Source organism: Podarcis pityusensis, assembly GCF_964106645.2.
Source record: "Podarcis pityusensis genome assembly, chromosome: 2".
Taxonomy (NCBI): domain Eukaryota; kingdom Metazoa; phylum Chordata; class Lepidosauria; order Squamata; family Lacertidae; genus Podarcis; species Podarcis pityusensis.
In genome coordinates this window covers 20,468,923-20,492,431 of record NC_138029.1, presented here as the reverse complement: position 1 = coordinate 20,492,431, position 23,509 = coordinate 20,468,923, and the positions used below count along the sequence as shown (strand labels likewise).

Genomic DNA, 23,509 nt, shown 5'->3' with positions numbered 1-23,509 from the left:
TTCTAAAATAGTCCACCCCGATGAAATCTGTGCCACTCACTTCTTTCTGGCTGTGTGGCTCGACCGTGGGAAAAGCCAGTGTGTTAGACCCCACCTATATGCTTGTGCAAGTCATACACAGTCTCCAGCTGTGTGGGATCACACCACGGGCAGAGGACTTCCATGTGGCTGTGGCTGCGTTCGAAGAGCACTGACATCAGTAGTCCATTGATACATTGCTAAGGCTTCATCATTGCCCTACAACTGTCAAGGCTGCCCCTGCTATCCTAATCGTGTCTCCAAAATGATTGGCATGCTGTTGCCATGTTTCTTCCTCTGCTACTAGATTTTCTCCCGAAAGTTTGCTGGAATCTTAAGTTCTCTCTATAAAATTCAAAAGCAGCTTGACCTTTGCGTTTCCTGTTTTTGGCTTGCTCCAGTGAGGGCCCTGTCCAGAATCCACTGAAATGAGCGAAAAATAAAAATAATAAAGCTCCCAGTGGGTTTCGTCGGATTCGAGCCAGGCTTTATATAATTTGAGGATGGATGTAAATTAAACCAAAGTGGTGATTGTTTGCATATGTGCGCATGGTACTTATTCTGAGAAGCTGTTTGAATAGAGTTGGGAAACGTCACCGCAACGCTGCCTTAGTGTCAGGTTCGCACGCACGGGTTCCCTGATTTAGGCGCCCTAGGTGTGCTGAGATCTGCCTACAAATCTCTTGCTTTTGTGCAGGGATGTCTGCATGGATCGTGTCCTCCTGCAGCTTAGTCACTCCGTAGTATGCGGTGGAGCCATGTTGCTGGTCTGTTCTCGTTTAAGAGCGACAATGAAACAATAACAACAATTTATTTATTTATACCCCACCCATCTGGCTGGGTTTCCCCAGCCACTCTGGGTGGCTTACAACAAAATACAGTAAAAATACAGTTAAACATCAAACGTTAAAAACTTCCCTAAACAGGGCTGTCTTCAAATGTCTGTTAAAAGTCAGATAGTTGTTTATTTCCTTGACATCTGATGGGAGGGCGTTCCACAGGGCGGGCGCCACTACTGAGAAGGCCCTTTGCCTGGTTCCCTGCAACCTCACTTCTCGTAGGGAGGGAACCGCCAGAAGGCCCTCGTAGCTGGACCTCAGAGTCTGGGCTGAATGATGGGGGTGGAGACACTGGGCCGAGGCTGTTCAGGGCTTTAAAAGTCAGCATCAACACTTTTAATTGTGCTTGGAAACGTACTGGGAAACTCTTGCTTCTTGACTGATGTGTCCTTTAAGCCTTCCATGACATTGCCCATTAATTTCAATTGAAGGAGCTGCTCTGTGCATGCAGAGGGATGTTCATGCACTGCGACTTCTCTTCATTGAAACAAATAGGTGGCCAGTCCAAGAAAGGGAGCTTGGGAGCTCCTACGCATACAACAAATCATTGGGAAGTGGTGGTGGTGGACGATGATGTATGCAACATTTCGGAACAATTGCCCGAGTTTTTAAAAGACATCCCAGTGTATAAAGGCATTGGGCATCCAAATTCCAGAGATTTTCCTACTGCCTCTACCAGAGTTACTTTGTTTCCAGCTTATAATTCATTGCAGTTTGTTGTATACAATACAATCTAGAAATGGGAAAATCTCTCGCTTTCAGTTTCTCTTAGTTCATTTTTCCAGGCAATCTGATTTTGATATCAGTTTGCATTCCCCCCCCCAAAGTTCTCATGGATATTAATATGCATTTTCTTGCACGGTTTCCCCAATATTTGCACGAAATTTCACCTAACACGTGGATTTTATTTACAATAAATTTGGGGGGCGCAGCACTCAAAAAGGTGACGCAGCTTCAAGTATTCCTGGAGGAAACTGGTCCTCTTTTAATCCCCTGGGAGTGGCCCGCTCCCAAGCCCGGTCGTGATTGGCCAATTGTGTGAGCGGGCTGAATCCACTCACCGAGCGGCAAGCTTAGTCCTAGCACATCCTTTGCTGCCCAGGAAGTGGCCGAAGAGGCGGGGCTTCTGCCACCAAAATTGTGACGGGCGCCCACAACGGCATCCACCACAGAGGGTCAGCAAATTTATGAGCACTTTATTTGCATTTTCGTACATATTCTTGGCTGGAGAACTGCTTTGCCTTGGTGCTCCTATTGTTCTGGAAAATGTGAATTGGCATAGTGTTCACTCTCAGTGTGAACTGAACTGCTTTGAGTTTTTGTTTTAACAAGTTGTGTATGAATTTTATCAAATAAACAAATACAGTCGTACCTCGGCTCCTGAATGCCTTGCAAGTTGAACGTTCCGGCTCCCGAACGATCAAAAACCAGAAGTGAGTGTTCCGGTTTTTGAACGTTCTTTCGGAACCCGGACATCCGGAGGGACTTCCGATTAGCTGCAGGAGCTTTCTGCAGCCAATCACAAGCCACGCTTTGGAAATCAAAACGTTTCGGAAGTCACACTGAAGAGCCAGTGTGGTGTAGTGGTTAAGAGCAGTGGATTCGCAATCTGGTGAACCGGGTTCGATTCCCCGCTCCTCCACATGCAGCTGCTGGGTGACCTTGGGCCAGTCACACTTCTCTGAAGTCTCTCAGCCCCACTCACCTCACAGAGTGTTTGTTGTGGGGGAGGAAGGGAAAGGAGAATGTTAGCCACTTTGAGACTCCTTCGGGTAGTGATAAAATGGGATATCAAATCCAAACTCTTCTCTTCTTCTTCTAATGGACTTCCAGAACGGATTATGTTCGACTTCCGAGGTACAACTGTACTCAAATTTCTCCCCCATGCCTAGCTATAGGACAAAAAGAGAGAGTTCTGTAAAGTGGCGCTTCTGGCAGAACAAAATATACTGTTTCCTTCCTTTTTTTTCTCACACACTTCTCCCCAAACTATCCACACACCTGCACTCCCCAGCCATATCCTCACTATTGCCACACAATTCACTGGGGGGAGAGAAGTGCCCCTCTTATTCAAGTCATTCATCACAATTCGCTCATTCCTAACATGTTTGGGAAACTTGAACATGGTTTAGATGCTTAACCTGGAGGCACTTGCGCCCTCTTGTAAAGGAAACAAAGCAAAGACATTTCAGACTAATGTTCGGAGTGCTCTAAAAGTTCTTGGCTATAATGCTATGTTGTCATCTGCCGCTATCTGAGCCCTGCAAGAATACAGAGCCCTTGTGAAGTCAAAGAGAGTGGTAAACCCTTTTGGCACAGGCCGAAGGTTCATGCACTGTGGACTTTGCTTAATGCACCCAGTGTCAACCTTTAAATGATACCTGTCAACTGAGCACATCTCAAAAGGCAGAGTATGCTCTTCTCTTTGAACTGCTTTTCACCCTCTTGAGCAGCTCATGTGAAATGTGAAGTGCCAAAGGGGCTCCAAAAAGCTTTTTTAAAAATTGCAGGAAAGTTGTTATTTCTTTTTTAAAGGGTCGAGATTCCAAGGGAAGGAATGTAGCGCTGTTGACATCAATGCAAGCATGCCACTGGAGAAGACTCATAATACTTGGCAGTGCTTTGTATGATGCTGGATCAGTTATTTTTGTCTATGTGAAAGTTTACTTGGTCTCCGGTACACACATGTCTCGAAAGGATCTTTCCCCTTTTGACCTTTCAAGGGGAGATTCACACTGGAGCCTTCTGGGTGGGCAAGTGATTGCTGAATCGTCACTCTATTGTGTACCCTGATTGATCTTCAAGGCATGATGTGCGGAGTGAAGAAATTCACCAGCTTAATGGCGATATGTAACCACCTTTCCCTTTGCATATATATCCTGTTACTCTTCCCTGATCACATCTAGACTTCGTTATCTCTCGCCGCTTCAATTTCTAAAGTTCATTGTCATCTCTTTGTGGCAGAGGCCTGCCTTTTCCTGATGTTACTCTATAAAGCACCGGGAACATGGATGGCACAAGACAACCTACTTTGTCAACATTGTCATTTGCAACTGAGCGGTCAAATGAGTCTCTATAGCCAGGGCTTTTTTTTTCATCCAGAACTCGACTGAACTCAAGTTCTAAGCACCTCTCAGTAGGGTGCCATTGTCGAGGGAGGTGTTCATGGTTTCTGGCACCTCTTTTTCTAGAAAAATAGCCTTGGTCATACCCATATCCCGACTTAGAAAACATGTCTAGTTTCCCTGAAGTCAACATCTACCCACTGACTGCTGCAATTTGGCTGTGAACCACCACCCCCATTATTATTATTATTATTATTATTATTATTATTATTATTATTGAATTTATATACCATCCTATACCCAGAGGTCTCAGGGCGGTTCACAGAATAAAATCAAAATATAAAACCACAAAATACTTAATCAAAATAAAAACAACAACCCAATAACCCCCCACCCCCCCAAAAAAAACACATTTTAAAAGGGCATAGGATCCTCACAACATTTAAAGTAAGACAATTAGCAAACCTGGACAGAAGCCACTTGTTGGAAAGACCATGATCTCAGAAATGTCTGTGGCAACCTTTATTGGCATCCAAACTGGCCGGGTGGAATATTACTTAATTATCCTCGAAGTTCTACCTTCACTTTTCGCCAAGACCTGCAACTTGTGAACTGCCTTGAGACCTGTGGGTTTAGGGTGGTATATAAATTAAATAAACTGGTCAGTGAGGTCATTCATAATTCTTTTTTTTTAAAAAAAAAAACAACTCTCCCCCCACCACCACAGATGGAGGACTGGGCTTGAAGGATAGGGAGGCACAGTTAGATCTGTCCACTGAGCTGAAGTCCAGATTGGTGTACATCTAATTTCTGTGAGTGCACCCAGTTTCTGCCATCCAATTCCTGTTCAGATCAGAAGGTGCCTCCCAAAATCTGCAAAGAGCAGATGAAAAAAGCAGTTGGGGGATTTGCCACAAGAACATTTCAAATGTTTAGAGAATCTGCTGCTGGGTCTTACCTGATTATCTCTCCTCACCCAATATTTCACTTTAACCTACTCTCATGCCAAATCCCCCCAGTCACTTTTTGAACTTGGAGGTGAGTGAAGAGAAATTTGAGAGAATCTTGAGCAGAGCAACTTCCAAAGAGAAAAAACGGGGAGATAAATATATATGTTCACAGAACGTGTGCTTTTATACCCTTTTGGATCCTAGCCTTTGGATATTCTGCAGATCACACTGGTATGTGGGGCTACCTTTGAAGGTGACCTGGAAACTACTACTAATCCAGAATGTGGCAGCTAGACTGGTGACTGGGAGCGGCCACTGAGACCACATAACACCGGTCTTGAAATACCTACATTGGCTCCCAGTACATTTCCGAGCACAATTCAAAGTGTTGGTGCTGACCTTTAAAGCCCTAAACGGCCTCGGTCCAGTATATATGAAGGAGCGTCTCCACCCCCATCATTCTACCTGGACACTGAGGTCCAGCGCTGAGGGCCTTCTGGCGGTTCCCTCCCTGCGAGAAGTGAGGTTACAGGCAACCAGGCAGAGGGCCTTCTCGGTAGTGGCACTCGCCCTGTGGAACGCCCTCCCACCAGATGTCAAAGAGAACAACTACCAGACTTTTAGAAGACATCTGAAGGCAGCCCTGTTTAGGGAAGCTTTTAATGTTTGATGCATTACTGTATTTTAATATTTTGTCGGAAGGCGCCCAGAGTGGCTGGGGATGCCCAGCCAGATGGGCGGGGAATAAATAATAAATTATTGTTATTATTGTTATTGTTATTAGTAATGTGTTGGTAAATAAATGTTGATATGTTTATAAAGTATGCTTTCGTACCAGGCCAAGCAAAGCTCTAGCCTAGCTTGGGTGAGGGCCATTTAATGAATGAATAGCACATCATTTCCTGTACTAATAAGAATAGGAATGTAATTAAAATTGTGTGTTCTAAATATTTGCTTGTGGTTGGTGAAAAATATGTAATTTAACTGCCTGGGAAACTGCTGGAATAGCTGTTTCACTCCGGATAATGTTCAGTCCCCAAGGGGGGGAAAATAACTAGCCACAGACCTGAAAAGTTTACATATGCACCTTTGATTGGACCTATTGGTTTTACAGGGATCACCATGCATGCAATTCTGGCTCATTCTGGCGCAACATGCCGAGGAGAACTTCCTAGCAGATTTGTCCTCTCAGCGTGCACAAAGCAAGACACTTTGTTCTTTGCCAGATCAGGGACGAAACTGGCGTGCTATGAAAAGGATTGATTATCACTTTAAAGCAATTAGATGTCACAAGAGAACAGAAAAGTATGAAACATTTATATGCAGGAATCTGCCCTGGAACGGAGATGAAACGCTCCCTTCAAACACAGCCTTTGCCCAATGTGTCAAATGTGCAAGACTGCGGCTTGGTTTTCATCATCCCAGAGAGCGACTCTTTAACAACCTTCTTAATGAGAGAGTGGAATAGATTGTGGCTGGCATGGTTTAGGAAAGACTTGAGGGGTGATGTACTGTACTTAGATCCAGCCTTCTGAATATCAAGAGAGAGATGGGGAGGGGGTACTTTCTGTCTGAGCATGAGCAAAGATGTAGCCCAGAAGGGAGGGAGGAGTAGATTGTAGAAGTGTACTGGGCATTTAGGGGCATCCCTGTGCCCCATTCTCACGGCAATTTCTGAGCTGGTGAAATATCGCTGCTGAGACATGAAGCTACGATTTACTGAAATCCAGATTCGGATGACAATTTTCTGTTTCACATGACTCAGTTCGCAGAACATGAGACGGGGTATGAGCCCTGTGTTGGCCAAAAGTGTCCTGCATTGCAGTTGTTTGCACTAGATGAACCTTGTGGTCCCTTCCAATTTTACAATTCTATGGTTCCCTTCCTTCAATCCCTATACTGTGTGAGTGTCTGGAGGCGGTTGGAGGATGGATGGCGACTAACAGATTGAGGCTGAATTCTGACAAGACAGAAGTACTGTTTTCTGGGGACAGGGGGTGGGGGGGTGGAGGTCTCCCTGGTCCTGGATTGGGTAACCGTGCCCCTGAAGGACCAGGTGCGCAGCCTGGGAGTCATTTTGGACCAGCAGCTGTCCATGGAGGTGCAGGTCAATTCTGTGTCCAGGGCAGCTGTTTACCAGCTCCATCTGGTACGCAGGCTGAGACCCTACCTGCCCGCAGACTGTCTTGCCAGAGTGGTGCATGCTCTGGTTATCTCTCGCTTGGACTACTGCAATGCGCTCTGCGTGGGGCTACCTTTGAAGGTGACCCAGAAACTGCAACTAATCCAAAATGCAGCAGCTAGAGTGGTGACTGGGAGAGGCCGCCAAGACCATATAACACCGGTCCTGAAAGACCTACATTGGCTCCCAGTACGTTTCCGAGCACAGTTCAAAGTGTTGGTGCTGACCTTTAAAGCCCTAAACGGCCTCAGCCCAGTATACCTGAAGGAGCATCTCCACCCCCATCGTTCAGTCCAGACACTGAGATCCAGCTCCGAGGGCCTTCTGGTGGTTCCCTCCTGCGAGAAGTGAGGTTACAGGGAACCAGGCAGAGGGCCTTCTCAGTAGTGGCACCCGCCCTGCGACATCCCATCAGATGTCAAGGAAATACAACAACTATCTGATTTTTAGAACACAATCCTGTTTAGGGAATTTTAAAAAATGTTTAATGTTTTATAGTGTTTTTATTATTCTGTTGGGAGCCACCCAGAATGGCTGGGGAATCCCAGCCAGATGGGTGGGCTATAAATAAATTACTACTACTACTACTACTACTACTACACTACCTTCAAGTGAAACCATAAGTCCAGCTAGCTCAGTATCATTTACAGTGGTCTTCCAGTATTTCACTCAAGTGTCACTCAGCAATTGAACTGAACACACCATTTGTGCTTATATTCATAATACTGACGATATCTTGCCATCAGTCTTTTAAGTTTGCCTACTCTGCTTTCATTTAGGATGGCTGACTTTCTGATGAGCCCCAGCTCCTGTGATGTTGATACCGGCTGGATTTTGAGAAGACAGTATAAGATTGCACTGTTAGATAAATAAGGAAAGATTGCACTGTTGAAATCATGAAATTAAGGGATGTGCCTTTTACATACTTTTAAGTTAAAGATCTGGAAGTAGGGGTGAGGGAGGAATTTGAGTCAGCTTGTATTTAAATCTGAATCTTTCAAATTTGCTCATTCCAAATAGATGAACCAAAGCACATCTTTCTGTTGAAATTCACACTCAACCGAATTTTGTAATGAAGTTCGCCAATCAACCAATGTTTACAAAAGTGAATGTATTAGGTAAAAGTGCACATAACTATAAAGATATCCATGGAAAGAAGATACCAAAATGCATATTACGGAAATTGCTTGTAAACATGTGTACGTTAGTCAAAAATGTGTTTATTAGCATAAATTTGCACTAAAATGCTGCAATTTTTTTTTTTTTAATCACAAATTGCTGCAGAATATGGATCACTGAAATTTAGATTGGCAAAATGGGCAGATCTTTCCATCTCCTTCTGGAAGTGATCAAAAATTACTCTCTGTGTTCGTAGCTACAGTATTTGGGCGCATTAATTTATCTGCAAAGCAACCGAGATCATGACACTTTTGTGAAAATAAAATTAAAAGACAGAGGAAACTGCTAGGATTATGACAGAAATGGTTCAGGAACAGAAAGCATAAGATGCCCTTTACTGTAGGGTTAACCAGGGCTCCTAATGCTTTTGTTTATGTACGTATACTGAGAGGGAGTGGTGAGTTATATTAAAAGGTTTTTATGTTTAATCAAAGCAGACAGTTGGGTAATTAAAGCTATTAAAATTGATAGGGCACTAGGCCTAGATAAATTACATCCTAGCGTTCAGGCAGTTAGGAGGGCCTCTGGCAATTATTTGGGTGGGAAGAGGAAAGTGTAGGACAGAATTCGAAGCGCAGATAAGCGCCAAAGTACATGTTCAGATATATCACACAAAGCACTTAATTTATAGTTTTTTTTAAAAAAAATAAGTAGCGGTGGAGGACGATGGTATATCCCCCAAAAGAAGGAGCATAAAAAACTGAAAGCCTTTCCCCACCCCACAGTTTATTATCGAAATTACATAGCACCCTCAGCAGGGATGGTGCCTGAAACTAGCGTAAGGGTGGGGAAGACATATTGCTGCCCTGAGGTCTTACAATCCCAAGGTTTTAAAAAAAATTATCAAAAGAAACAATAGAAGTAGGGAAGGAAGGAGAGATGATAGGGACAAAGGATGAAGATAAACAGATTTAGGAATATCTCCACAGGCTTTGGGCCAAACCATGTGCATGTTTGGTTATAAAGTGGGTGCATGTTTTTCTTCTTTCTTTCTTTCTTTCTTTCTTTCTTTCTTTCTTTCTGTTATGTACTGAGTTGAATAGGATCCAAAATACAGCAGTCTGATTGGTTCTAGAACAATAGGATTCAGAATGCAGCAGTCTGATTGGTCCTAGAACAATGCAGCAGTATGATTGGTCTGCAGGAGCCACCCAATCCAGCTCCAGATGGAAGTGAATCCACAACCTGATTGGCCTACAGGAGAATTCCGGAATTAGCCAATCACGTGCAGCCCATTGTGTAAATAATGTATATAAAGCAGATACTTTGAGAGGACTTTCATTCCTCCTCACCACTATGAGCTGAATAAAGAGCATGAAATCCACTCTCGACTCTGAGTATATTTCACTTTCTTTCGTTCTTTCTTTCTTTCTTTCTTTCTTTCTTTCATTGGAGCAGGTAGGGAATAGCCGTGAAACCCTCCACACACTTACTTTGCTGTGCTCAACTGCTTTTATGTGTGTTTCCTCCAGACCAGTTCACTGAGCTGGGTTGCCTCTCTGTGTAGGTGAATGTCTTACAGCTATCGGGTTTGGACAAGCAGGGCAGAAAAGGATTGGGCTTCACTCTCATGCCTTCTGAGCTTCTTTTAGTATGAAAAATTCACTTCACCCCTGCTGAATAGCTGAAAAAGCTGTGTAATAAACACATTCACCTGTCTGGCTTGGACCTCAGTGAGAGCTAAGGGGACAGCAATTTTGTAAGGTACGTTCTGATTACAATCCCCGTATTGCAAGTAACTGGAATGGGAATCAAAATGGAAGTTCCGCCCAAGCATAGGAGCCAATTCCCAGGGGCCAAGGGGTCTTCGGCCCCCCCAATAAAATATTTGAAGGGGCCAGACCCCCCCTCCCAAGTTGATGGGCATTGCCATTCAAATGGTGTGCGCACGCCGTGTCATGTGATTGATTATGTGGGGCGAGACTTACCTGACATTCCCCCCCCAATATTTTATTCATGTTGGCACCCCTGCGCACAAGAAGTATACTGCTATATTATCCAACAGTGACTCACAGATAAGTCACACTAAGCAGAGGCCCCCAACAATGTTAATTAAAAGTTTCCCACTTGAAAAGACAGCTTGTTCTGCTGCTTTCTGGTGAATGTGGATGTGAAATTAATGAAGACTAGTTTATTAGTTGCCTCTTTAATAGCCTCGGGACACGGGTGGCGCAGTCATCTAAACCGCAGAGCCTAGGGCTTGCCAATCAGAAGGTCGGCGGTTTGAATCCCCACAGCGGGGTGAGCTCCCGTTGCTGGGTCCCTGCTCCTGCCAACCTAGCAGTTCGAAAGCATGTCAAGTGCTAGTAGATAAATAGATACCACTCCAGCGGGAAGGTAAACGGCATTTCCGTGCGCTGCTCTGGTTCGCCAGAAGCAGCTTAGTCATGATGGCCACATGACCCGGCAGCTGTCTGCGGTAAAGAGAGATGAGCGCCACAACCCCAGAGTCGTCTGCGACTGGACTTAACAGTCAGGTCCCTTTAATAGCCTATATTATCCTGTGAACTGCCCTGAGATGATGATGATGGTGATGATATTGTAATTGCCTTTGGGTCAGTCTTTTTTCTGGGTGGAGGTGCTAAATATTGATTTCCTCTCACCCACCTCTGCTTTTAACTAGGGACATGGTGGCTGCAGTGAAGTAGCAACCATTTTTTTAAAAAAGGCTGCGTGCCTCCTTCGTTGCAACTGGGCCTGAGAAACAGAAGATAATAATAATAATAATAATAATAATAATAATAATAATAATAATTTATATCCCGCCCTCCCCAGCCGAAGCCGGGCTCAGGGCGGCTAACAACAATAAAACAGTACAAAAGTACAGCACAAACAACACTCTAAAATCATTCATTAGAAAATTAATTAATGCTTTAGCATTAGCCAGGCCATATTCACTGCTGCTCTCAATTAATTCAGTCATATTGAAAAGCAAATTGGCACCCAAAGAAACCCGTCAGAATGGCAGGGACTCTTTCCCCCAAGCTTCTGTTCTCCGGTAAACACTGAGATCTACGTAGAAACCAGGAATGGCTCCCTGGACTTCAGGCTGTGGCCAGAAGGTATTTTTAGATACAATTATTCAGAAGTGGTGGCTCAAGTTCATGTTGAGGCAAGTCACGGAGGAACCACGCGGAGGCTGCCAAGCCCAGTTGACTTGGCGTGGGATGCAAACTCCGTCAGGTGCTAAACGCTAGCAACCTTTTATGAACCACCATGAATTGTGAGAGTGTAAACAGACTGCTGACAGACACAGATGTAATTTTTGAGATTATTCCTGTTTTAAATTTCCTAAAGCAGTGTTCATGCCACAGTAGGACTTTTGGGTCTTATCAGAGAAAGATCTCCCTGAGATACGGTTACATTCTGCAACATTCCTTTTAAACTTAATGGATTCCCCACCCCCAGAAAGTGCAATTCTGGATTAAATGGGAGGGGTGTGGGTTGGCGTGGCAATGACATCATGTAGATGCTGAAAGAAAACATGAATGCATAAGGAAGAATGGCTGAATCTGTCGATTTCAGTTTCCCAGTTTCCCAATCCAAAATTCATTTTTCTAGCTTTCCACATTAGTTCATGGATTTCTTTAAAAAGAAGTTCCAATTGAAATTTATCAGGTTAGTCTTAATTTATCCTAATATAGACATTTCTGTAAGCAGTTTTGCCTAATAGATACAGTTTTGCCAAGCAATTTCCCTGAATATGATGCTTTGCTTGGTATGTTATTTTCACTGATGTATACATGCCTATGCACACTTTATTTCAGTTTATCCTGCCCCCTTTTTACACAATAGTTGGCTGGAGCATCGGATTGCAAATAAATAAATAAATAAATAAATAAATAAATAAATAAATAATAATAATAATAATATATTTATACCCCGCCCATCTGGCTGAGTTACCCCAACCACTCTGGGTGGCTCCCAACAGAATATTAAAAATGCAATAAAGCATCAAACATTAAAAACTTCCCTAAACAGGACTGCCTTCAGATGTCTTCTAAAAGTCACATAGTTGTTTATTTCCTTGACATCTGGTGGGAGGCTGTTCCACAGGGCAGGTGCCACTACCGAAAAGGCCCTCTGCCTGGTTCCCTGTAACCTCACTTCTCGCAGTGAGGGAACCGCCAGAAGGCCCTCAGAGCTGGACTTCAGTGTCCGGGCAGAACGATGGGGGTGGAGATGCTCCTTCAGGTTTACTGGGCCGAGGCTGTTTAGGGCTTTAAAGGCCAGCGCCAACACTTTGAATTGTGCTCGGAAATGTACTGGGAGCCAATGTAGGTCTTTCAGGACCGGTGTTTTGTGGTCTCGATGGCTGCTCCCAGCCACCAGTCTAGCTGCCGCAAAATTCAGAGACGTGCGGATTTTAAAGACTGGCTGAGTTTTGGTTCATTTAATTGTTTTCAGAAAGTATGAATTGGGGGAGTTTGCCTTTCAGTTTAACTGAACTGAATTTCTCCCCCATTCCTATTGCATGAGGAGCACTGAGCCTACAATAAGCAGCCCTCTGGAGTGCTCTCAGTTGCAAATCCCACTCTCCCCATAGCTCCTCACTTCTCTCTCTCTCTCTCTCCTTTTGCTGGAGTTTCTATACAGCAGCAGAAGCTGCCAGGGCGCATGGCCTCCCCGTGTAGCTCACTCATATGACGGTGCCAGCTGGAGAGCCCCTGCTGACTTTTTGCTGACACACCAGAAATATATATGTTAGGAGGCTTTCACTATTATTATCACATTATAGCTCTCTCTGGCTTTCTTGCAGAATGGTAAACAATAGCAGGGCTTCTTGGAGGTCATGAATCCATAAATACACACACCTCTGTGTGTGGTCTTTGCCAACAACCCTTGAGAGAAAGAAAGAAAGAAAGAAAGAAAGAAAGAAAGAAAGAAAGAAAGATGAGTAAATGCAAATCCAAGCAACATGTGGACATGTTTTGACACCATGACCTGTCGATATCCTGTTTACCATAATTTCCTAGAGTCGCACATTGGAATTCTGCTACTGACTGCGTTAAGAGAACATCCATTGTGCGGTGTAGGGTGTTTTTGGAGACATTTGAGTCAGTTTGGCATAACTTTCTCTCTTTTTTTCTCCACTGAGGAATGCATGTGGAAAATGTTAGTCTGGAATGCAAAAATCCATACGTATTTTGCAGGAACACTCGAGAACTGGGGACTTGCTTTCTGCCGACTCCTGTTCATGGATATTCTCTGAGCGAGGGGGGAAAAACCCATCTACAAATGAAATTCTTTCTTTATTCTGACATAATGCTTTGTAAGCAGATTCCTCGACATGCTTTCTTGTGCGGAGGAAAACTGCTCCATATAGGAACCGGCTCTTTGGGAGAAAGCAGATGTAAGAGTTTAACAGCAGTCGCTGCAGGTTTATTTCTGGAGAGGGGATGTAGTTCTGTAGCAAGGCGCATACTTTGGCAGTGCAGCTGCCAGTCAGTGTAAACACTACTAAGCTAGATGGGCCAAGAGTTGGATATGGCAGGAGGCAACTTCCTGTGCTCAGTTTGTGTTATAAGCCTGGTTTTTCATTGCACTGACCTGATTGCAGCAAGTGGGATGTTTGATCAGCTCCTGTCACTCCTTCCCTTCTTTCTGTGCAGGCTTCACCAACCTGGTGCTCTCCACATGTTGTGGACTACAAAGCCCATGCTGTCTGAGGCTGATGGGAGTATTCCATAACTCCCCCTGTATTTTATTTTTTTAAGCTTTAGGAAATATGGTTTATTCACCTACCGTATTTTTCGCCCTATACGGCGCACCGGCCCATAGGGCACACCTAGGTTTTTTTTTTGGGGGGGGGGGGAAATAAAGAAAAAAAATTATTTCCCCCCCAGGCGCGGGGCTGGGGCGGGGAAAGCCTGAGCTTCCCCTGACCCCAGCCCCCAGAACAGGCTGCTATCCGCAAGCCTTGGGAGCCCGGCGGGAACTCCCGGGGGCTCCCAAGGCTTGCGGAGAACTGTCCGAAGCCTGGGGTGCGCTCCGCTGCGCTCCGCTGCGCTCCGCTGCGCTCCGCTGCGCTCCCCGGGTTTCGGGCTGTAGGCTGCTGTCCGCAAACCTTGGGAGCCCAGTGGGAACTCCCGCCGGGCTCCCAAGGCTTGTGGATTGCTTCCTGAAGCCTGGAGGGAGAGGGGTCGGTGCTCGCTCTTCAGGCTTCAGCGAAAGCCTGCATTCACCCCATAGGACACACACACATTTCCCCTTCATTTTTGGAGGGGAAAAAGTGCGTCCTATAGGGCGAAAAATTTGGTATTTACACCTACAGTTTGCATGGAAGGAGTACAGATCTCACAACATGGTCATTTCAAGAGGGGCTTGTCCCACAGAGCAGTGCAGCCCTGGAGTCCATGACATCTTTCTCAGCCAGCCTTCAGCCAGCCTGCCCAAGATGGATCCCAGTCTTTTTTCCTCCCCTTCTTCTTCCCAGCACACCTTGCTAAAAGACTCTATTTTCCTATCACCACACAGCCAGTTATTCTGGCAACCTCCCAAATCCCCAGGCTCTGTTCACATGTCAGGGCAAGGAGGGAGGACAATTATCATGTATTGCCAATTGCCCTCAGTGGCCCTGTATTGTTTCTTAATGCCTCTAGCTTGGGCAGGTCGTTTTCTCCACTGTTTCTCCACTGCCCCTGCATGTTTGCCACCTGAGGCAGCTGCCTCATGGTAGGGCCGGCCCTGGATGCAGTTCTGAAGATCATCATCTTTACCACAGGTAAAGCAGCTAATTTGGCAAGGGAGTTGAAGGCACGGATTAAGACTCCAGTGCCCTCCCCAATGCTTGATTCCAACACCTTGTCAGAGGCTACTCATTCATAGTACTTTTTTGCTGTGGTTGCTAGGGTTGGTAAATAGGGCCTAGGCGGTCAAATATCACCACAGGGGAAAGGGCTGGATTTCACCTTGGGGCTTCCAGATGTGGACCCCTGGCATAGAAAAGCAATGCTATGTGGTGTTTCTTGTACAGTGGTACCTCGGGTTACATATGCTTCAGTTTACATACGCTTCAGGTTACAGACTCTGCTAACCCAGAAATAGTACTTCGGGTTAAGAATTTTGCTTCAGGATGAGAACAGAAATTGTGCTTTGGCAGCGCGGCAGCAGCGGGAGGCCCCATTAACTAAAGTGGTGCTTTAGAACAGTTTCAGGTTAAGAACGGACCTCCAGAACAAATTAAATACTTAACCCGAGGTACCACTGTACTAGGTAAAAGGTAAAGGACCCCTGGACAGTTAAGTCCAGTCAAAGGCGACTAGGAGGTTGAGGCACTCATCTCACTTTTCAGGCTGAGGGAGCCGGTGTTTGTCCACAGACTGCTTTCTGGGTCATGTGGCCAGCATGACTAAACCGCTTCTGGCGCAACAGAACACCATGACGGAAACCAGAGTGCACGGAAACGCCGTTTACCTTCACACTGCAGTGGTACCTATTTATCCACTTGCACTGGTGTGCTTTCGAACTGCTAGGTTGGCAGGAACTGGGACAGAGCAACGGGAGCTCACTCCGTCGCGGGGATTCGAACTGCCAATCTTCTGATTGGCGAGCCCAAGAGGCTCAGTGGTTTAGACCACAGCGCAACCCGCATACTAGAAAATGATAGGTATGGTGTTTGTAAGACAGGTGTGGGGAAACTGTGACCCTCCTACAGCTCCCATCATCCCTCACCATTGACTTTGCTGGCTGGGACTGATGGGAGTTGGAGTCCAAGAACAACTAGAGACTCATAGGTTCCCCACCTCACCCACAGTCTAAGTGAATGAAAACATTAACACCAGAACGTGTGTAATGATTTGATCATTGTAGTGACAAGAAAGCACTCTAGTCTCTCTTTTTTACAGCACTCTGGTTTGGGACTCCTGGCTAAACCTGAGTTCAGCAGCTGTCTTTATATATATCACACATTTTGGCTGCATCATCTCTGTTTGTTTGTTTCTGTGCTTTACGGCTGCTGCCCTGTCCGTTATTCTAATGCAATTTCTAGCATTTCGTATGTTTTTATGGCTGGCTCTAAGAACAACAACAGCTTCATCTCCAGACCCAAGCTAAACAAACCGGGCTGGAAAAGTTCAAAACCAAACACTTTGCTCTTGTTGATGAACTAGAGGCTTAAAAAATAAAATAAAATTGAAATATACTCAGAGTCGCAAAGTGATTTCATGCTCTTTATTCAGCTCATAGTGGTGAGGAGGAATGAATAAATGTCCCCTCACAGTATCTGCTTTATATACATTATTTACACAATGGGCTGCACATGATTGGCTAATTCTGGAATTCTACTGTAAGCCAATCAGGTTGTGGATTCACTTCTATCTGGAGCAGGATTGGGTGGTTCCTGCCAACCAATCATACTGCTGCATTGTTCTAGGACCAATCAGACTGCTGCATTCTGAATCCTATTGTTCTAGGACCAATCAGACTGCTGCCTTTTGGATCCTATTGTTCTAGGACCAATCAGACTGCTACAGTTTGGATCCTATTCAACTCAGTACATAACACCCCTCCCCTCTAAGTTCCAGTCCTGCCCGGGAGGTCGCATTCATAGTCCTCAAGGTATGCCGGCGGCCTACGTGTGCGTTGTGGCCTGGGGTGTTCCCTGGTCCGGGCTCCGGGTTCTGGCTCGTGTTCCAAGGATGCTGGCTGTGATGCGGCTGTTTGGTCTGGTGCAACCGGCTCGCTCAGTCGTGGTTCTGGTTCCGGTGTCCTTTCGGCCTCACGGGTCCTCTCTGTATTTACTGATTCTGCCTCTCCTGCTGGCCCCTCCTGCTCTATGGGCCTCACTGCCCCGCTGTTCCCTTGGGACTCCTCTGACCTGTCCTCCTCCTGGTTTTCTCCCGGGAATCGTCGCCGTATCTGGTCGCAGTGGCGGTGCCAGCATTGCCCCCCATCCGTTAGCACCTCGTACGACACGGGGCCAGTGACCCTGGTGATTGTGGCGGGTACCCATGCTGGGCCTGCCCCAAAATTCTTTGCGTACACTGGGTCCTGGGCCTCGAAGGTCCGGGGGTTCCTGCCTTCCCCCACCACTACCTCATCCTGAGCTCTATCGGGGTGAAGGCGGTCCAATCTGATTGCAAGGCGCCGACCCATTAGTAGTTCAGCGGGGCTCCGGCCAGTCGTTGAGCTGGGGGTGCTGTGCTGTGCTAGAAGGAATGTGGCAAGGCGGTACTCCCAGTCCCCTTGCGTCATGCGGCGAAGGGTGTCCTTGGTGGTCCGCACCATGCGTTCTGCTTGGCCATTGGTGGCAGGGTGGAACGGCGCCGAACGGATGTGGCGGATGGCGTTCTGCGCTGTGAAGGTTTGGAATTCTCCTGACGTAAATGCAGTCCCGTTGTCTGAGACGAGAGTGTCAGGGAGCCCGTGGGTTGCAAACAGCCTGCGTAGTACCCGGATGGCTGCGGACGTGGAAGTGGACGGTACCAGTGCGACTTCCAGCCATTTGGTGTAGGAGTCCACCACTATGAAGAATGTTTTCCCCTGAAAGGGGCCAGCGAAATCCACATGCAGGCGTGACCATGGTGCTCGGGCGGACTCCCAGGACTGGACTGGGGCCCTTGGGGGGTCTGGGCGGGATTCTTGGCAGGCCTGGCAGTGTTTGACCCAGGCCTCTATCTCTCCATCGATCCCCGGCCACCACACATAACTCCTGGCAAGGGCCTTCATTCTTACTACCCCTGGATGTGTCTCGTGTAGGGCTGTGAGGACCCTTTTGCAGAGGGGCTGGGGAACAACGACTCTGCTTCCCCATAACAGGCACCCCTTGTGGGCCGACAGTTCATGTTTGCGGGTTGTGTAGCCGGCGAATTCTGGCCCGGGGCTGCTGCTGGGCCATCCCCTCCACACCCAGTCCAGGACCCGGGAGATGACCCTATCTTTCTTGGAATGGTGTGCAACTTCTTGTGCCTGAATGGGGCGGTCGGGAAGCAGCTCCAGGCTCATAACCTCTTGTGCAGGTGCTGGGTCAGGGCCTGTTTCCGGTAGTGGTAGCCTGCTGAGGGCGTCCGCATGGCCCATCGCCTTCCCAGGTCGGTGAATCAGTGCATACTGGTAGCTGGCAAGGAAAATTGACCACCTGAGGACGCGAGGAGACAGCACTTGGGGGGTCTGCTTTTCGGGGGCAAACAAGCCAAGCAACGGCTTGTGGTCAGTCACCACGGTGAAGGGCCGCCCGTACAAGAAATCATGGAATTTTTTTACTCCCTTTACGATTGCCAGACCCTCCTTGTCGATTTGCGAGTAGTTCCGCTCGGTTGTGTTGAGTGTCTGGGAAAAGTACGCCACCGGTACCTCTCTTCCATCCGGGAGTTGGTGCCCCAGGACAGCTCCAATGCCATAGGGTGAGGCGTCGCATGCTAGCACCACCGGCAGCCTCTCGTCGAAGTGTGCCAAGACCGAGTTTGAGACAAGCAAGTCCTTGACTGCCTGGAATGCGGCCTCCTGGCGCTGGCCCCACACCCAAGGGGCCCGCTTGTCCAGGAGTCTGTGTAGGGGCTCCGCTACCGCCGCCTTGTGGGGAAGGAAGGAATGGTAAAAGTTCAATAGTCCCAAGAAGGCCTGAAGTTCAGTCTTGCTCTTGGGCGCTGGGGCATCACAAATGGCCCGTACCTTGTCCCCAGTTGGGTGGACCCCTTCTGCGTCCACCATAAATCCCAGAAAGTCCACCTGAGGCACTCCTAGTAGACATTTTTCCCGCTTCACCTTGAGACCCGCCGTCTGGAAACGGTGCAGAACGGTGCGGAGGCGGTCCTCAAACTCCTCTGGTGTGGGGCCGGCAATCAACACATCATCGAAGAAGGGGGTGACGCCAGGAATCCCTTTAAGGAGAGAGTCCATTATATTCTGGAATATGCCTGGTGCCACGCTGACACCGAATTGCAGCCGCTTTACCCTGAACGCTCCTCTGTGCGTCACAATCGTCTGTGCCTCTGCTGTGGCCTCATCTACTGGCAGCTGTTGATATGCTTGGGCCAAGTCCAGCTTGCCAAAAATTTTCGACCCAGCCAGGGTGGCAAGGACATGGCTGACCACTGGCACTGGGTATGCGTGGGCCGTGAGGGCCTTGTTTATGGTACATTTGTAGTCTGCGCAGATGCGGACCGAACCATTAGGCTTGACGGGTGTGACGATTGGGGTTTCCCAGGGAGCATTAGGCACCGGCTCCAGCACTCCTTGCTCTACGAGTCGGTCCAATTCCTCGTCTATACGGGGTTTCAAGGCGAACGGGACCCGGCGGGCCTTGAGCCTGACCGGTCGTACTGCGGGGTCAAGCTGTAGCGCAATGGGGGGGCCCGTATACTGTCCCAATTTCCCATCGAAAACCCCTGGAAATTCCTTGCATATGGCGTCCACGTCCACTTGTAAGCTAGTGTGGTTCACCCCGGTGACAGCTAGCCCCAGTGGTCCAAACCATGCCAATCCCAGTAAGCTAATGTAGGGGCCCTTGACCACAAGCAAGTCCAGTTGCCGCGTCCGCCCTCGGTATTGCACCCTGAAGGTCCCCACCCCCATTGTGGGGACCTTACGTTTCTGGAAGTCCCGGAGGGTGAATGGGGCCGGCCTGAGTTTGGGACCCCCAGTGGGACACAGTTTCCTTAAGGTCCTTGCCGAGATTATGGATAGAGTTGAACCCGTGTCAAGCTCCATGCGGCATGGGGCCCCCTCTATCTGTACCTCTACATAAATTTTCTCTACGTTGGGGTGGGGCAACTGGTATACCTGGAAGTCCGTGAGCTCCGTCGAGTTGCCTTGGTGCGTTGGGCCCCGGGACCTGGGGCTCTTGGATTGGTCATCTGATGCCTGGTGTCGGGTGGGCCGAGCCCGACACACCCGGGCGATGTGTCCCGATTTTCTGCACTGCCTGCACTCTGCGTTGCGGAAACGGCAGGTCCTCCTCTCGTGACTCTCCCCGCAGCTTGCGCAGTTCCCTCCTTCTCGTCGAGGCAGCTGTGGTCTGTGCGCTGCTTGAGTGCGCTGCTGTACTCGGTGCACCTCCTCCCTGTCGGATCCTGAGTCGTCGGTGAGGTCTTCATGGTGGACCCTCGGTTGGGATGGCAGGCTCGGCCGTGCCTCTTGGGTCGACCTCTCGGCAGCTTCTGTTGCCAGGGCCTCCTCCAGAGCGACCTGGAACGTTAGGTCCTTCTTAGCGTAGAGGCGTCGTTGCAGCTTCTCATCCTTCAGGCCACCGACGAGGCGGTCACGAAGCATGTTCTCCAGCTCTGAGAAGTTGCAGAACCGGGCGGCTTGGCGGAGAGAGGTCACAAACCCAGTTATGGTTTCCCCAGGGGCTTGCCGCTTTGTGTAGAAGGCATTTCGACGAGCCACCACTGAGGGCTGCGGCGAAAAGTGCCCCTTCAGCTGTTCCATTATTGTTTTGTATGGAACAGTAGCGACGTCTTCAGGCGCAAGGAGAGCCCGGGCGATTTCAAACGTCTCCTCTCCGCAGACGCTGAAGAATATCGCCCTCTTCTTGGCGTCTTCTTCGTCGGTGACCCCTTTGGCTTCTAGGAGGAAGGTGAAACGGGAGGCGTACGCTTCCCAGTCTCCAGATGCTGGGTTGAATGGCGAGAAGCTGCTGTTGGCTGCCATTCTGAGTTCCTTGTGCCCCGGAGCTGAAGCCTGGATACACGGTGCGAGGCAGCGGTGCGGCAGTTGGCGGTGCTGCGGTGCTGTGTGTGGCAGTCAGCTCAGCGGGATCCCATCCTCGTCGCCAGTGAAATATACTCAGAGTCGCAAAGTGATTTCATGCTCTTTATTCAGCTCATAGTGGTGAGGAGGAATGAATAAATGTCCCCTCACAGTATCTGCTTTATATACATTATTTACACAATGGGCTGCACATGATTGGCTAATTCTGGAATTCTACTGTAAGCCAATCAGGTTGTGGATTCACTTCTATCTGGAGCAGGATTGGGTGGTTCCTGCCAACCAATCATACTGCTGCATTGTTCTAGGACCAATCAGACTGCTGCATTCTGAATCCTATTGTTCTAGGACCAATCAGACTGCTGCCTTTTGGATCCTATTGTTCTAGGACCAATCAGACTGCTACAGTTTGGATCCTATTCAACTCAGTACATAACAAAAATCCTACTTAAGTACGTAAATTAAAAAAGGCATTTGCCTGCTTCTGAGAAGAAAGCAAAACAAACAACACTTCAGATCTTTAGAGGACCACCAACGGCTGGGATGCCAAAACAGCTACAGATCGAAAGGACTGTTACCGATACAGGAAAGGAAAAGAAGTTTTGCTGCGGCAGCTCTTATCGCAGAGGTGTAAGAGGAGGTGTGGCTGTAAACAGCTGCTCTGGTGGCATGTAAACTCCACATTCCCTCTGCCAGGAGACAGAAACCTGGTTTGGTTTCTCCCAATGCAGGCTGTTAACTTCTCATCCTTCTCCATCAGTTTCAACCTTAAGGATGGGCTTTCAGTTTCAAGCTTTCAATTTCCATTGCTTTCTCTTTATTCCAGCCTTAGATTCACTTCTCCACACTTCCAGGCAAACACAACATTTCTCCCCACCCTTGGGAAGATAACATTTTTGTTCAGTTAGTTGCTGCTTTTTAAAAGTCCTCACAAACATCCACCAGCACGTTAGTGTGAATTTCACACAATACACGCATGCTTGCATGTAATTTTGCCTAAGGCACACACACTCTTGCCAAGCAATTGTTCCTAATAAGATGCATTGGTTTTCACCGATAATAGATGGATTTTTAGGCACCCTTTACCTCAGGATATGCATTTTTGTATACGTTCTTTGGCTGCAGAACTGTACTGCAAAATCTGGAGGTGTACACATTGCGAAGGATGGCCGGGTTTTGATTCAAATTTGACAAATTCTCCTTTAAAGGTAAACTGAATCCAATTCTTCCCCATCCAAAGCAAGAGAAGGCATGAATTACCCCACACAGAAATTGTTTTCTTTCTCTTTCACCCCTCTCTCCTCGCTTCTCACCGAGTTTTAAAGCCTAAGGTTGCCTCACAACTTCACCACTACTTGGACTGACACTGGTGTGTGGAGAAGCCTTGTATTTGGGACTGTTTATTATTAGGGGTGTTAATAGTTGCTGCACTGAGGAGATGTGCTTGGAGGTCTAGCCTCAGTGCCCAAGAGCTTCCAGAAGTTGGGCCAATGGAAGGTATCAACTTACCTGTTTTGTGGCTCTCATTCTCCTGGATCAACGTCATCAACAGGTGGAGTGGGCAACTGGTTCAGCACTGAAGGTCATGTCAGAAGTATATCACTGAGTTTTGGATGGCCCATCACAGCTGATTGATGTAATTTAGATGCCTGTGGGCTGGCACAGTCCTCCTCAGTTTGTGTACCAGAGTGCTGTAGTGAGAACAGCTGCTGTAATAAGCAAGCAAGCAAGCAAAATAAACTGAGGTTCCTTTAAGTCCAAGCACAAACACCCAGAGGATGCCTGCTGCAGCTCTGTATGATTTATCTTTCAGGTCTCGCCTCCTCCTCTCCCTCCTCAGCAACCTCTGCTGCATGGGATCGATTCTTCTGCATGTCTGGATCATTCAATTGCTCCCGATGTCAGCAGGGTAGAATCACAGAATCATAGAATCATAGAGTTGGAAGAGACCACAAGGGCCATCGAGTCCAACCCCCTGCCAAGCAGGAAACACCATCAGAGCACTCCTGACATATGGTTGTCAAGCCTCTGCTTAAAGACCTCCAAAGAAGGAGACTCCACCACACTCCTTGGCAGCAAATTCCACTGTCAAACAGCTCTTACTGTCAGGAAGTTCTTCCTAATGTTTAGGTGGAATCTTCTTTCTTGTAGTTTGGATCCATTGCTCCGTGTTCGCTTCTCTGGAGCAGCAGAAAACGTTTCTCCCTCCTCTATGTGACATCCTTTTATATATTTGAACATGGCTATCATATCACCCCTTAACCTCCTCTTCTCCAGGCTAAACATGCCCAGCTCCCTTAGCCATTCCTCATAAGGCATCGTTTCCAGGCCTTTGACCATTTTGGTTGCCCTCCTCTGGACACGTTCTAGTTTGTCAGTGTCCTTCTTGAATTGTGGTGCCCAGAACTGGACACAGTACTCCAGGTACTCTGGAGCAGAATACCAGAGCAGAATACAGTGGCCCTCGGAAGATAATGCCTGTTATTCTTTCTTTTGGGGCTAATAGAAACACAATTAGAAAAGGATTATGGAAGATTGCTCCAATATATGATTAAAGCGGCGAGATTGCTCGATGCACCAAGATGGAAAGACACAACCCTACCCCACTATTGAAGAATAGCTGCTAAA

The 23,509-nt window shown here is 47.5% G+C and overlaps 1 protein-coding gene across 1 annotated transcript in view; it reads right to left on the bottom strand.

Moving 5' to 3' along the window:
• LOC308471035 (arylacetamide deacetylase-like 4) overlaps positions 1 to 22,811 on the bottom strand; it is a 56,754-nt gene extending 33,943 nt beyond the window's left edge. The window contains exons 1-3 of the transcript XR_013982695.1: positions 22,391 to 22,811; positions 4,388 to 4,546; positions 1,416 to 2,749 (exon numbers count right to left, since the gene is read on the bottom strand). The gene's annotated coding sequence lies outside the window, so the exon portion shown is untranslated. Of the gene's footprint in view, positions 2,750 to 4,387; positions 4,547 to 22,390 lie in introns of the transcript that reaches the window.
• Positions 22,812 to 23,509: the final 698 nt, after the last annotated feature.